The 16634-nt window shown below is 39.6% G+C and overlaps 1 protein-coding gene across 1 annotated transcript in view; it reads right to left on the bottom strand.

The window, feature by feature from the left end:
• Nucleotides 1-16634, bottom strand: part of ATXN1 (ataxin 1) — a 373795-nt gene that overhangs the window by 331526 nt on the left and 25635 nt on the right. The gene's annotated exons all lie outside the window — the stretch shown is intronic.

The raw sequence follows: 16634 nt of genomic DNA, 5'->3' as shown, positions 1-16634 counted from the left end.
CCCCTCAAGGCCAAAGTGATACATCCTTCCTTAACATGATCACAGCCTTCTGCGAACTGCCCTATTATGACATTTAACACACCGCAGAATTTTATTCTGCGGGATTTGGCTGTGCACACATCTGTGCACATACTCCTCCCATCCAAACCTCCGGAGGGACGGATGGGGTTTGTTCATCAGTGTCCCTAGCCCTTATCCTCATTCCTACCATATATGGTAGGTGCTGGTAGGTGCTGTTCGTCAGACTAATAGTGTCAGTGCCAATCTGACTGGTGATTTAACCTGGGGAAGTCAATTTGGAAAACAGCTCTTACCACTAAAGAAGCTTTATTTCAGTACGTTGTAATGACTGATCATCTATAAACCATCAAACTCACAGTATCCCTCCTCCAAATGTAGGAGGCAAGTACTCACACTAGGGATTGGAAGATCTGAGTTTAATTCTGGTTCTCCCACTAACCAACCAGCTCTGTGACCTTTAGGCAGGTCACATTCTTTCTCTGACCTTCCACTTGCTCACTGAATTGGCGTGGGGCGGGGGTGTTACTTCTAGTTCTTACTTGCTGCAATTCTATGACCTGCAAATTCTATAAACGAAGGATGGCAAACATTTTCTGAAAAGCCCCCACTAGTCGATATTTCAGGCTTTGTTGTACTGTAGTCCCTTTCATAACTATTCAGTTCTGTGGTTCTACTGTGAAAGTGCCCATAGACATTAGATACATGAGTGGACGTGGCTATGTTCCGATAAAGCTTTATTTACAAAAAACAGGGAGAAGGCGGGATTTGGCCCTCAGGCCATGGTTTGCCCACTCCTGGTCTGGACGAATGCCTCCCTGTCGCTATGCCGCTCACAGTGCCTCGTCTGAAGGTGTAAGTCATGGGATGTGTATCCCGAAGTCTCCAAGTGACTAATAAGGAGTACAACGAGGAGTATGAGATACACACCACCACTCTCCCATGACAAACTTGGAAATGGGGGAACGTGACTGGGAAGAACAAGCCTGAATGGATTAGAACATGCACATACAAAGTCAACTGAAGAAAGCAAAGTACCACAACCACCACCACCGCCAGCCCCTGCCCGGGCCAGCACCTGATGAATCATATTCATGTATTCAGGAAAAGACTGTGTCGGGGGTGGCTGGATGGCTTAGTTGCTTAGAGCGCGAGCTCTGAACAACAGGGTTGCTGGTTCGATTCCCACATGGGCCAGTGAGCTGCGCCCCCTGCAACTGGATTGAGGACAACAAGCTACCGCAGAACTGCTGGAGGGGCAGCCGGATGGCTCAGTTGGTTAGAGCATGAGCTCTCAACAACAAGGTTGCTCGTTCAATTCCCCACATGGGATGGTGGGCTGCGCCCCCTGCAACTAAAGATTGAAAATGGTGACTGGACTTGGAGCTGCGCTGCACCCTCCACAACTAGACTGAAGGACAACTACTGTGCGCTGAGGGGCCCTGGAGAAACACACTGTTCCCCAATATTCCCCAAGAAAAAAAAAGAGTGTCCTCAAAAGGATGCTGGCTCAGCCAGGGAAGTGGAGTCACTAAAACTAATGTGGGCAAAGCGAATGCGGGCAGGAACGAGACTGTCAGGGGGAGGCAGTGGCTTTCCTGCAAGGCCATCCTAGTGCGATGACTATGACCAATGACTAAAATGTTTCTGGTCCCACTAAAAACACCACCCTCCTCCTGAGATAAACAGAGCGGCAGGCTACGTAAGCTTGGTATCGCTGAACAGTAATGCATCCCACTTCCTTGTTATCCCTTGCTCCCCAAGCAACTACATGACTCCATATAGGATGTTTCTTTAGGAAACATTTGCGCCGTGACTACTGCTGCTTCCTGCAGCCATTTCCCAAGGTAAATCAATACAGTAGCTTCCAATGCTGATTTACATCCTCGTGTAGCTTGACACAGCGAGAGAGCATGCTGATCACGTGGGCCTGAGAACATGTTAGGGATGTGGCTCCCTGTGAATTAACGTGCTGGCATAATGGTGCCAGCTCTGGCTCATAGGTTACATGGCTCTCTGAGTAAGCACGGCAGGCCCTGCACAGACCTGAAGCCATCTCCTGTCTGAGGGACTGAGCGTGGTGAGCACATGGAGATCCAGCCAGCCCTCTGTCACAGCATGGCTATCACACCCCTTCTAGCTCTGCTCGCTTTCAGCTGATTTCCACAGCACTTAGTAGGTCAAGGAAGCCAAAGAACATGATACTTGAGGACAAAGCTTATGTCTGCATCCCGTGCATGTATAGAATGGAAACCAGCAGCAGATGGAAGTGAGCAATCTAAAAACCAGAGCAAAATAAGTAAGAGCACAGCCAATACCCCATAGTACCAATTACTGACTGGCACAGCTGCCACAATAAGGTTCAATAAAGTGTAAGATTGTTTTTTTAAAACAAAACAAAACAAAACCACCTACATCATGGTGAAGGGTCAATGATGTCCAGAAAATGGGACCTCTCTTGCCCTATTAAACTGAAAAACAAAGGCTCAGTACTGAAGTTGGGAAAGTTTTAGCCACAATAATATGACAATGAATTCTGCCTGTCAACATGCCTGGGATAAAATGACAGAGAGGGCCAGAAGGTCAGTGCCTGCTTCCCTAAGTCATGCTAGTGTACACAAGGTCTCATGCCCCCAGACCAAGGAGGAAAAGCAGAGCTAACTACAGAGGAGCAGGAGGATTAAGCACCTTTTTTCCTGTTCACTGCGACATGATCCACTTTCCTCCTCCAGTTCCAGAACTTCTAACCTACAGGTCCTGTTCATACCCACAGAAGAACTGAAGGAGTTAAGGGAGCCGCTGCTTCCCAAGGAAAACACTTTCACAGTTGCAGCCTGTTTCACGGGAAATGCTGTTAGGTGGCACATTCCAACTAGGAATTAAGTATTATATGCTCATTGGTAAATTATCAAAATGTAAACCAACAGCTACAGCGGAGACCATCTGAACTGCCATGAATTGTAACACTGTGATTTTAGTAAGACAGAACATTTCCCCCTGCTGTTTAGTCTTCAGTGTGGTTTGTTTTTGATGATAATAGGCTCACAAGTGTGTGTATAATGTAGACACAAAGATGATCTCACACTTTTGTTCCTAGTTTTTCGCTTGGAATGTCTAGGTAGGATGGTCCTAAGTGCAGATATGCAACAAGATAAAATTGTCATTTTTTAAGTATTTCTACACATCATAATTTTGGAGGTGGCTTTGTTTCCCTGGCCACTATACTTCTTGGGGACTGTGTAGTAATTTCCCATCACAGTTAGCACAGGACCTTGCACACAATGAATCCTCAATAAACATTTGTTAAATGGATGACCCTCACAATATCAATTCCAATTATGAGCAATCCGACCGTTCAAGTCAATTGATGACATAAGCAAAATGCTACATAACAGAAATTTTTAACTCTCTGTAGTCCTCTATCTTCTTATATTGAAAACGATTAAGTATTTCTTCATCAAAAACTCCCCAGGGTAGAGTAAACACGCATATTTTCTTATATCCCCCCAAAGCACAGGATGAAAGAGCAACTTTACTTCATTTGTGCAAATTGAGAAATCACCTTTTGAATTCATGCTAAACAGCCAAATGCAGCAGCAGACTGTCAAAAACTGTCAAGCGAAATAATTATTGATTGGAGCATTAAAATAAAAAATGAATGTAGGTTAATAGATGAAGATGGCTTTAAGAAAAAGCATGTAATCTAAAACGAGAAAAATCACACAGTGAAATGTGCCAATTGGGCCTGTCGGGCTTGGAATGAAAGAATTCAAAGAAAACAATGATAATAATGAAATAAAAACTAACCACACAATGGCCTTTGTGACAGCATGATAACAAAGCCAGGTTATCCTCATGGCCCACATCCCACTTGTCCTCCCTTCATCAGCCCGAACGTAAATGTCAGGAGCTGGGTTAAGAGATTGAAACGTGGTCATCAGCTCTGAGATCTTCATACTAATGGAATACAGTCTTCGCTCCATAAAAATCCCTCTCCCTGGATAGGGGTAGATTTATACTACCCATCTCTAGGCTGACAAAACTCAAGTTTACGTATACAGTGAGCAGCAGATCCATACATCTACATTAGTGCCCGACATCTCCATTTTTCTCAGTTCACGTGCCCAAAACAGAACTGTGCATGTCACCACCACTGACTGTCCTGGACCATTCTTAAACTAGTCTTCCCAGTGAAGGGTACCACCATCCCAGATTTTTCTCTTTTCCTTCCTCCCTACTTCTAATCCATCGGTAAGTCCCATTTGTTCCCTTGTGATGCAGAACTGAAATTCACCCATTTTTCTTCATCTCCATCCCATCGCATCTTGTCTCGATTACTGCAATAGCCTCCCCAACAGTATCCCTGCTTGATTCTTCGTCACAGCCATTCTCCCATAGCACCAAAGCCGTCTTTTTAAAACACACTAGATGCCATCACTCCCCCTGCTTAAATATTCTCCATGGTTCCTGTAATGGAGTGAACGGTGGGCCCACCCAAAAGATGTGTTCACGTCCAGGAAAAAGGGGTTTTGCAGATGTAATTAAATAAGATCTTAAGATGAGCTCATCCTGAATTACTGATTGGCCCTAAATCCAACGACCATGTCTTTTATAAGAGACAGAAGGGGACAAGAGACACAGAAGTGGAGGAGAAATCCATACGAAGATGGAGACAGAGACTGGAGTGACGCTCCCACAAGCCAAGGAACGCCTGGAGTCACCAGGAGCCGGAAGAGGCAGGAAGGATCCTCCCCTGGGTTTTTGGATGCAGTGTTGGCCCTGCTGACATGTTCATTTCAGACTTCTGCCCTCCAGAACCGTGAGAGAACACATTTCGGTTGTTTTCAGACATTAAGTTTGTGGTCATGTGTTAAGGCAACCTTAGGAAACTAATGTTGTCTCCTCCCATGTTAAGAATAAAATCCAAATTCTCCTGCCTCTAGTTCCAGACCCAAATGTTCTATCTGACCTCGGGGCCTTTGCTTCAGCCAGTCTTTCTCCCTGCGATGCTCTTCCCTGACTCTCATCTCACCCCCAACACTCCGATCTTCCAGTACCAGCTTCTTCACATTACAGGGGTCTCTGCACAAATGTCCTATTCTATGCAAGGCTTTTCCTGATGTGTCCGGATAAATATCCCTCTTGACACCACCATCCCTCCCTTTCCCCTAACACACCCTGCTCTATTTTTCTGTCTGGAAATACTGAGTATACTTATGGGTTCACTTGTGGTCTGTCTCCCTATGAAAAGATAAGCTCCCTGAGGGCAGGACTCGCTCTACACTTGTTCCCTGTTATATCCGCAATGCACCCACCATGCCTGGCACAGAGGAGAGACAGTCAATAAACATCAGGTTGCCTAAGAATGAATACATTATTTTTATTTTTTTCCACTACATTATAAAAGCCTGACTTGATAGCACCATCAAGAGATATTGGCTTCAGATTGTCTCTCTGTTATAAGGCAAGCATGCTACTATTATTCTTGAGAATATCTGAGGGTTATAACCACTCTCCCACTCTCTTAAAACTTGAGTTGATCAAAATGTGGCTTTTCCACTTTTAATATTTGGGTCAAGATAAAGCATAGTATAAGGCCAAGGCCCAGATCATTTATCAACCAGCCATGTGACCTTAGGTAAATAATTGCTCCCTTTGAGCCTGTTGAAAGGAATGCTAAAACTTGCTGTGTCTACATCCACAGGACTGCTATGAGAACCAATTGAGATAATTTATTCAAGAAAATATTTCTTCAGATATTTTGCAAGCCAGATATTGTGCCAGATACAGTGACACAGCTAGAACCCAGACAAGAAATGTCTGCTCTTATCAAGCATACATCTAAGTGCACAGTTTTGCAAACTGTAAGCCATTGTGTAAATGTAAAAATATATGTGATTTGTGCTTGAAACACCAATATAACCGGCTCCCCATTTCCAAATGGTTCAAGTTTTCCTGCTCTGCATACTTCTTAATACAAATGTAAATCAAAAGGCAGTTCTCTAAAGATAGTTACTAGACTCTTTACTCAATCAGTCACACATTTCTCAAATGCTCCTCATTTGTCTCATGTGGAGCAATTTCTAATACAGAAAAAAATCAGAAGCTACCATGAGCAAGGTTACAGCATCTAGTCACCTCAAAATGTGGATGCTACAAAACCTCAAGACATAATTTTTTCATTATTTCAAAATAAACAAACTGTATTTTAAATAAGTACCAGGTATGTTTGCAATGCCAACCTAACGTAACACATACGTGGCCATGTTATGGTCATTTTTAATCAAATAAAAAAGCGTAGCCCATGGCTGGTTTTCCATAACTCAGCCTTAACACCTTACCCTCAAAGATATCCATCTCTCTCAATTCTAAATTAGTGGTTCTGATGGGTCTTTTGAGGGACAGCGAATTCTTGGAGGATCTGATGAAAGCTGTGCAGCCCTCTCCCCAGAAAAACACATACCTATAATTTTGCACTGTAATATAGTTACTGGGGAGCGATGGAACATTCTGAAAAAGTTCAGTGACCAGAAAAGAAGAATTCCCTTATTGCAGTGTCAGCACGGCCGCCCCTCACCTGATCATCCACATACTGCTCTCCCCTCCTCCTTCTGGCCGGCGTACAAATTAGGCGCCACAGTCAGTTCTGTCATCTCACAAACTATGCAGCCTTAGCTGAGTTTGAGGAAATGAGAGCCGAGCCAGGAGATAAGGACTCTAAGCCCACGTTATGCAGTTTTCCCGACTGTTACTGCAGCAGTGGGGGCTGGGAACCCGCCACAGGAGGTGCAGTTCTCAGCCAGGGCCTCCCAAGGCCAACAGGGGCCCAGAGTTCAACAAATAGGAATGACTGGGAAGTGTAGGAGCAAACAGAACGCTGAACTTTTCATTTTATTACAACGTTCTGTTCCTTTTAACATTCAAAATGCACTTATATGCTTGGTCTGTGTGAAGTTATGAGGGAAAAAATGTATTTAAATGGATAAATGCCAAAGGGCAGCCTAATTACAAACAAGGATTTTTTTCGTTTCTGTTCAACAAAAGTGATCTCGTACATTGAGCCATCAAACTACTGCTTTTCTTGGCTATGTGTATGTGGGTGTTGAACCCACAGTAAATAATGAAAAAAATCCAAAATAACAGGGAAAAATCTAAAATTATACAGAGAAAAATACCTCAAATTACAAAGCCTCTGAGTCATGACAGGAACCAAACCTGATTCTATTATCAGCTTTCCCAAACACTATTAATATTTTCTACAATAAAAATTAAGGTTTGTTAAGTTCTTGAATGACTCTAACTTGCTAAAGTGGAGCATACATTGTTTCTTCTCCCTCCCTCTCTGTAGAGGCAGGATAACACTAGTTTCCTACTCTGCTCCCAAAGGTCTCTTGTATTTAAGAGTTTAACACACACACACACACACACACACACACACACACACACACACACACACAACTGAAATTTTTCTTCCAAAGAAGGTAGAAGGCCTTTTTTACCCAAGAACTTTGAATGTACATAGTCGTGCATGAAGTTGTCTTTAAATAATGCTGGCATGCTACATTTAAAATATTTAAGGCTATATTCACATAAACATTTATGCAAGCTTCTTAGAAATAAAGGAGAATTCAGCTAAGGATTAAATAAGTCAGTGCCATGATTTATAAATTATTTCAACCAAAAAGTCTAAACTTTGAATTCTTGAAAGTAATTTTTCAGTAGTAGAGGGCATTCCTTTAAGAGAAAGAGTGGCATACTATATTATCTTTCTTTCCTACTTTAAGATCTCAGGTGTGCCATCTCCGGGGACACTTTAACTTTATAAAAAATTTACCTTTTTGTGATCCTCTAAAATGCAAATCTATATGCAGTTAAAATGAGTTCAATTACCCACAGTCAGCTTACACATAATTTATTACTACAACTCAACTACAAAAAGTAAGCTGTAATTATCACTTAATCCTAAAAGGACCAAGAGAGAAAACTCAACTATAATCTCTCATAGATAAAATAAAATTGTTATGTATCATCCTTTAGTAAAACCTTTTATTTTTAAATCTAGCAAGTTTCCCTGCGTAGGCTAAATTTCCTTAAGCTTTTCTGGACAAATTACCCACATTCAACAGAGTAAGTTCCAATGTTTAGTCAGAAAAGAGGCTCTGGAGCATTAAGATAATTACATAATGTTAACTCCTAAGTATATATATTTTAAAAATTAATAGTATAACGTACTTCCTTGCTTAGAAGGAAATTGAAATTACAAAGAATCTGACTTTCCAAACTCCTGAACCCAAGAGCCATTATCAAATAACCCATGAGCCCAGCTTCACTAAATATTTATCGCAGTACAACATTTCTATAATATGAAGGTTCCTGGCTATTGTGTCATTTCATATTCATGTCCATTTTTACTCCACTGTGCCTTTTAGCACAAAACTAAAGCATGTTGATTCTGGTACAAATCATAAAAGAGACTATGAGGAAGGTTCAAAGTAACCTCAAGCATGATGACTTCACGTTCAAAAGACTTGTCTCATGTTAATAACATTTAAATCTTTGCCTCTGTCTGACTCACATGCCTCAGAGTGGAAGTTTAGCCCCATCAGCTATTCCAGTCAGGTGAGCAAAGACCTTCATTGTCCTAAGCACAACGTGAAAGGGCATTCTGTTTCTACTGGGCAGGCTAAATATGGGCAAATTTCACAAGAAACTGACACAGATGAAGAGGGGGGGAAAAAATTACTAGCCCTAACTCCTCACTAGGAATCTAGAGAAAACTCACAACATCTCAGCAAGTTCTTTCAGTGTCTTTTTGATTAATGGGAGGGGAAATCCAAAGCACCAAGACTTTTTTCAAATTCTGTGGGCGCATCAGAGTTTTCTTCTAAGCATGTATGGTAACCAAGGAGCTGTAATATCCTTCATGACAACGATCTCTAACGAAATCAAGTGTTCATCGCTTGGAGACTATCCAGTTTACTCCATTCATACAACCAGAACAAGCAGTCCCATGAATAGGATGCAAGGAGCCATTGGAGGGGATTATTTACAACCTCGCTCTGATATAAAAATTCCAATGGGACACCTGCTGAGATGGACCAGGGTTGTACATCGATGTGCAGTAGTTGGGCAGCTCATTTGTCTCTCACCAAGGTCTGGGCCCATGGACTATTCCCAGTTTCATCGGAGAAAGACAAGTGGAGATGTACAGACCAACACGGGGTTCCCAAACACAATTCAGTTTCAGAAGTCAAACCTGTTAACTAAATTATGGTCCATTTGAAGGAAGAAAGGTGAGGTGATGAAAAACAATGACTTATTAAAGTTTTGAAAACTAAAAGTGGCCTTTTGGTTTTACACCACAATCCCTTGGATAATTAAAAGGAAAAACACATTCATGTCTTCTTGCTTTAAATGGTGTGTCTTGCTTGTATCTGTGGGACACTGGTCTTGTCTAGAGTCTTCTTAAGTATGAAAGCCAAGTTTTCTGTTTAGTAAGGTTTCCAGAATTGCTATTTATTACTCCACTACTGCATGTGCTCATTCCAGAGGTATGTGATTGTTAATTTGTTATTGTGAGTTTCTTAAGGAGTCAAAACATCCAGAAAAAAGCATGAACTACACACAGCAATAAAGGCTGGAAACTGTCTCAACAACATAGAAATGACTCACTGCCTAAAGATACGGAGGCCTAAGAAACACTCTCTCCTTTTAATTCATGGTAAATTCGTTCAGAGGAAACAAAAAACAGCTCGATCCAATTTTTCAAATCAGAAACCAAATTCAGAAAACAAATAAACAAAAATCTTGGTTGACATATCCTGTAAAAAAGAATTTTGAACTATTTTTCTTCCTTTCTCTAGTCAGTGAGGTCAAATGTCACTTGTACTCATTATACTCGTACGTGTTTGGCTAGTACCTACCTACTCCCACATTCTCTCTTCCAACAATATTTATACCCAGATAAGGGACAGAATGCTCTCTATACAAATTGACTACATTTAGTCCAACATTTTTCTGCACTATTTTTTTTTTTAAAGAGGAAAAAAAGCATCAAAGTGAAGCCTAAGCATTTCTAAGGGAAAAGACTCACTAAATGCAGATCTTTTTGATCAATTCAGATCCAAGTGCACATGGAGAAAATCCACATGGGCAGGAAGGATGGTAAATATTTGCTAAGTAAAGGCAGCTGATATTTCTCTATCCTCCTGACCCCTTGCTCGAGTCCCCCTCCCCACAATGCCCACACACACTTTCCTTTTGGTCATAACATGAAACTGAATCACTGGATTAAGATGAAACACTAGAAGGGGAGCCTCTTACACTTTGTGAACTATAAAAAGTTAGGTTTCCTACTAACATTAAGAGAGATTTTAATGTACATGTTAGTGTCACTGCTAAACTGAATCAGAAAACATCCAAGTTTGTGGAACTTATTTTTAAGGATGATGCCAATTATCATTTTAAATGCAAATCACTAAGACTTTTCAACTCGATTACGTATGACATAAAATAATTCCTTAACAGGGTCCTACTTCAGGTGAATCTCCCAAAAGTTCAAGCTATATGGAGCCTAATTAGACAGCAAACATATTCCCTCCTAGGTCTGAGCCAGTATGACAAATATAATATTTGAAAAGTTTTTCTTTTCCCAGAAAGTGATAACAGTTTGAAAAAAAATACTGGTTTATCACCAAAAAGTCTTCTCTACTATGAAGTCATTGCTGTAATGTTGTAATATGTACAAAGATAGTTACAAACATAAATAAGTGGCCAGATTCTATTTTATATCTCTCTTTTTCCTTTCTCTTTCCCTCCCTCCCTCCTTCCCTAGTACATTAGGATCAGTGAGTTTGAAATCTTTCATTAATTGTTTAAACTTTTCAAATATTAGTAAAGTCATAAATAGATGCCTTCAATATGATAAAGGAGCAATCAATTTTGGATCTGGATATGGATATTAGGGAAGAGGAATAAATGAAATGTACAAATAATTCCAAACTGAAACATTGAAATTTTCAACCACCATGTATCAGTTCTCTCCCATCTTTCTCTCTCTCTCTCTCTCTCTCTCTCTCTCTCTCTATATATATATATATATATATATATACATATACATATATATGTATATATATATACACACATATATATGTGTATATATATACATACATATATATACACATATATACATATATATATATATATATATATATATATATACACATATTCAGTAAACTGGGTTCATACAAGACACCTAATATAAGAAAATAAGCCCAAATTATAAACTTTTAAAAGAAATATAGTTTTAAGTCTCTTAAGTACTTACAGAAAAACTTCAAAATAATAAATTACTTGTTATCACTTTGTGAGGGGTATAAATGTCTAACTATTATGTACATCGGAAACTAATAAAAAAAAGAACTATAATTAGTGAATGTGTATACAATATAAAGTATATAAATAAAGTGCTATATAAACTCTAAATACAGTGATGGAAGGGTCATTTTGGATGGTGAGAGTCAGGGGAAGTCTGAAAAATGAGGTCGACCAAGGGAGATTTGGGAAGAAGTAGGAAGGGCAATCATAGGTTAAGGATAAGGTTTTGAACAGGATGCAGAAGCAGAATATGTACGTAGCATATTAATGATCTGTCAGAAGATATGTAGCTTGTCTGTCTGAATAGAAGAGTTGATAGACAGACAACGCCTAAGATAAAAATTATTAAGCATCATGTTAAACATGTAATAGTTAACAGCAGTATATTAATTGGTTTTGGTGAAAAACTATTCCCTATGAGTTTCTCAGGGTATAATTAGATGAGAGGCCAAAATACTTAAGACAAGAGCTAAATAAAATATAATATAGTAGGACAATTAAAATTTTTACATTACTCAGCTTTTTAATTTGGAAATCTTAGTTTTTGATATCTTAAAATAAATGGATTATGAAAATCAAGAAAAAATAAATAAATGGAATTAACATTTAAAAAATAAATTACTTAGTGAATAGATTATGATTATATTTATATTATATAGTTATATATAATAAAATATAATGCATGCACATCGGAACTCCTAAAGTGCTTCCCTATATACTTTTCCTTTCTTATGTACTCTTAACATTTATTAATCTGTGATATTATTTGTATTACTTTTTAGCATGCAAAATATTTTTAATAGACACATTACTAATATAAACTCAGACATATATGAGCATGAATTCAGAGTATAAAAACATCAAAACCTAACAAATTTCTGTCCAGTGAAAAGTGAAAAATTTCATCATATAGACCATTTCCTCTGTTTACCAAGCAGAGATGCTATTGGGCGCAAAAATAACTTCAGCCATAACCGAGCAACAGATCTACATGTGTTCACCCACCGCACACATATTTATTCGCAGTGTACTACTCTAAAATGATGAAGCTGCAAGGGAAAACTTAGAGGTCACTTAATCTAGCTCCTTTTAGCCAAGCATCTCCAAAGACTGGAGAGAGCAAAAGCCTTTAACATAGTGAGTTTATTAGAGAGAGGACAGCAGGTCCTTTCCCTCCCTGCTCCTTGCTCTTTCTGAAAGCCTCACAGCCCCTGACACTAAGAGGCAGCAAGGGCCTCAGTCCCCTGGGGGCTGACTGGCAGTCAAGGCATCTGAGGAACAAAATGAAGCAATACATGATACAGTGAGTCGTGCAGACAAGTGCACAAGAATGGAGTGGGGGGAGACAGATGAGTGTGGGCTGAAATCCAGACGAAGTCTTTCTGCCCTGGAAAAGGGCAGGCTCATGCTGGACAAGCATGGTGGGGCGAACGCAGAGGGTTAGGGAGTGCTAGGAGCAAAGCCCAGTGGTCAGAAATAAGCACGACATGAACAGGCAAAGTCTGAGACCTAGGGGAGAGAGCAGGCTTTGTCCACACTCTCGACAACCCGAGGCCTCCCTCTCAGCAGCCCCACAACCACCATCTTCCGTATGCCTGGTACCTGGCTCTAAATGCTCACAAATAATTTACAGAGCTCCAAAGAAGAACAATAGCATAATAATAGCAGGTAAAGTGCAAATAGTATTTACTAGATGCTAAGTGCTCTTATGTGTGTCTTACATATATTGATGTAGTTAATCCTGCCACTGATAATAATGTCCACTTTTCAGATGTAGAAACTGAGACACAGAGAGGTTAGGTGATTTGGCCAAGCTAGGAAATGTCAGGGTTTATATTCAAATCACAAGAGGTACCAGAACTACGGTAATTGACCACACGGGCACAACCTCCCAACAAGTGTGGAGAGCAGCTTCAGAATAGTTTGGCACCCCCTTCTCCATCACCAGCCTTTACTCCTTCTGGTTCTCCTTCTGACAAGTCAGTCCTAATTGCTAAGGATTCTTAAGGCTGCTGTCACCTCCAGGGCTACTTCTAAAAGCCTGTGAGAGCTGATCCAAATGGATGGTTCTTTAGGTATCGCAGCAATCCAAATTCAGTGGACATCTAAGAAACCCTGAGACAAGCCCTCCTACAGAGTGATTGCTGCCACCTGGCAACTGAGAACAGATTTTAAAAACATCCTCCCTTGCTGTACAAAGTATCTGGTCACAGAGTCTGTTATCAGCAGAAGCAGGATTAAAAGTTGTGACCTCTGCCTTTTCTCGCTCACACCCTTATTCTCCCAAGGTGTATATTTATATTTTTTGCAAGCAGCCAAAGGGAAACATCAAAAGGAGCCTTCCTGTGGGGTTAGCAGTAAGGGAATGTAACGGCTGGAAGGAGAGAACAAAGAGAAAGTGAGTCATGGATAGTGTGTTAAATCTATAAACTTGCTCTGAAATATTTTCTCCTCTAAACTTAGGGCTGTTGCCTTTCTACTTACTCACCCCAAAACTCAGACTCCAGTCGGGCTCTCACTAACACTGAAAGCTTGTAATCTTTCACTTAAATTTTAGGCATTTCAATTTGCAGTGCCGATGTCCTTTTTACAACAATATAACTTTAGTGAGGCAATAACTGCAATGGCTTGACCAGGGAGAAGTACTTTAGCGTGGTTTTGCAATCTAGCGGTCTAACCCTGGGGAAGGTCTCTGAGTTGGGGGACCTCTCAGTAGCTGGTTTACTAAGATCCTATAGCCTCCTGCAACCATGTGGAGTTCTGGGTGCCACCAAGTAAAAAGCCCCTCGTTTTGATTATCAGTCACATTGGTTATACTTTATTTTCTCCTATGGATTCTGGCCCTCCCAACTGTGCCTTGACACTCTAGTAAGGAGGAACAGGCCCTTTGAACATAAGTCATATGGGGGTACTTAAGGACCAAGTATAATATTTAGTAGTGTGTTTCAAACATAGTAGGAGCTCAATAAACCTTGATTACTTTTCTTCCTTCCTCCCCAAATTAATAAAAAACCATTTACATAAAGAAATAAACTTTAGATAAACAGCAACTTGGAAGTCTCTTTAAAACAATAAAGTTAAATATGTGTGTATGTTAAATGAGTAACTTAAATTTGCTACTGCCTGGTTGCAACTTAAATTATAACATTCTAAATAAAAATCCCTTTACAGCCCGCACTTACATAATAGGCTGCATGGACAGAAAGCTTTCTGGAGTTAAAGGGTAAAACAATGTATATTTGTTTTCTTTTCATTCTTAAAAAATATAGTAAGTGTACTACAAGAAAACCCCCTACCTTCCCTAGGAGCCATATGTACAAGAGTTTTTTATTACTAGTACCCTAGATGAGGCTTGCATCCATGCTCTTTTCTATTAACATTTTCCTTCAAGTTCTCTTTTTGTTGTGAACTTCAGTTATTGCCTTCACACTGGCTATACATAACCACTCGTATCTTTCAAAAGCTAATTGAAGCACAGAGAAGTTAACATGATTTATTCAAGGTCAAATCTCAAGTCACTGGCAAAGCCATAAATATACCCTCTGTGCTGCTGAGTGTTCTGGGTGCTGGGCTACACTGCAGGGTGAAGTTTTAACTTTTGATTGTTGTTTTCAAAATTACCTTGGGTATTTTAAAAGCAGCCGATGGTGTCAAGACAGGAAGAAGAAGCTTTTAACAAATTTCATTAACACTGAACAATTTCAGATTCCTGGACCTATCACGTATGCCAATTAGTTTTTAACATATGCATTTAAAAGTCATTTAAAGACACTAACTGACTTCAGTACACACATGAATGGGAGAGGGTTTACTAAGCTAAAATATACCCTATGTTTTTCCCATTAAGTGCACCATGCACAGTAAGCAGTTTGTGCAAAAAGAAATGCTGTGCACTTAAGAGCCATACTACAGTGCACTAGACTCCATTCTAAGATAAAACCCCTATGAACGGGGCTTGGAAAGGATGTAGAGAAGACTCAGGGAGGGCAAGATGCATTCAGGGAGAAAAACATCACAAGTACAGAGCTGCACTGAGAAATGAGGGCACCAGAGCTGTCATTAAAAAAAAAAATAAAAAAATTCACGAGCATGTGCAGATTAAACAGATAAAAAGAGGGTTTTTTTGTTTTTGTTTTTTGTTTTTTTTTTCCTTTTTTATAAAAAGGGAGATTATTCCTCTTGCTTTCAGGACATTTAAAAAAAAAAAAAGACATAGTGGGCAAGGCTGGAGGTTTTGACGCCTGGTGAGCCTAATTCAGTGCTGAATTAGGAGAAACCTCACGCTGGGTTTTTTTTTTGTTTTTTGTTTTTTTGTTTTTTTTTTAACTTGGCTTTCTGCTACCACACTGGAAGTCCACTTGATCGAAACAAACGGGCAATTTTTTTTTTTTTCTGGTATCTGTATATCATGAAAAAGCTCATTTGCCATTTAATTTTTATCTAGTTGTGCTGGCTGTTTTTTGGTCTGTCTCATTCTCCCGTCTGCCCCCACCCCACCTACACTGGCATTCTCTGTGGTCAAAGAATCTGTTTCAGTATTAGTGTTCGATATAACAAATGTCAAGTAAACACTCTACACATTTCCTGTGCTATTTAAAGCATCCTAAGCAATTATTTGCTCTAAAGTATTAAACTGTAAATTTTCTTAGCTGGTGCCAATTCCTATAGTAATAGCTGTCTGTCACAGAACAGTACTTAGAATACTCAAATGCAGCTTTTAAATCAGCTACTCTCTTAGGCTACATTTGCCAAGATTTTTCTAGTTCCATATTTTTCCAGCATGTTTTTGAGACAATGTATAAAACTGTAACAGAGTGTCATATGTAGCTCTTTTTTGTTCATATTTGAAACGTATTAATAGGCACATTGGTATCTTTCAACACAGATTTTTCTCCAAGCAAAAAGCTAAAACACAGAAGATACTAATACACAGACACATACTCACACTTCAACCTCATTTCTAAACTGCTTATTATTACAGGCCAAAATCATGATCTTTGAAAATATCACTACATGTGATAAAGCTCCAAATTATATAGATGGTTCATGAAAAGGTCCCCGTAACATTAGTTCCATAAAAGACACACTACAAAGCCACGCAGCACTAGAAAAATATTAATAAAATATATATATATATATATATATGTGTATATATATATATGTGTATGTAAATGTGTATGGACACATGACGACATACAGATCTATATGTATATGCCTTTGTAAGTACTTTTATGTTTGGC

Source organism: Rhinolophus sinicus, linkage group LG06, assembly GCF_036562045.2.
Source record: "Rhinolophus sinicus isolate RSC01 linkage group LG06, ASM3656204v1, whole genome shotgun sequence".
NCBI classification, from domain to species: domain Eukaryota; kingdom Metazoa; phylum Chordata; class Mammalia; order Chiroptera; family Rhinolophidae; genus Rhinolophus; species Rhinolophus sinicus.
The sequence above is the reverse complement of the archived record's forward strand: the minus strand, read 5'-3'. Positions and strand labels throughout refer to the sequence as shown.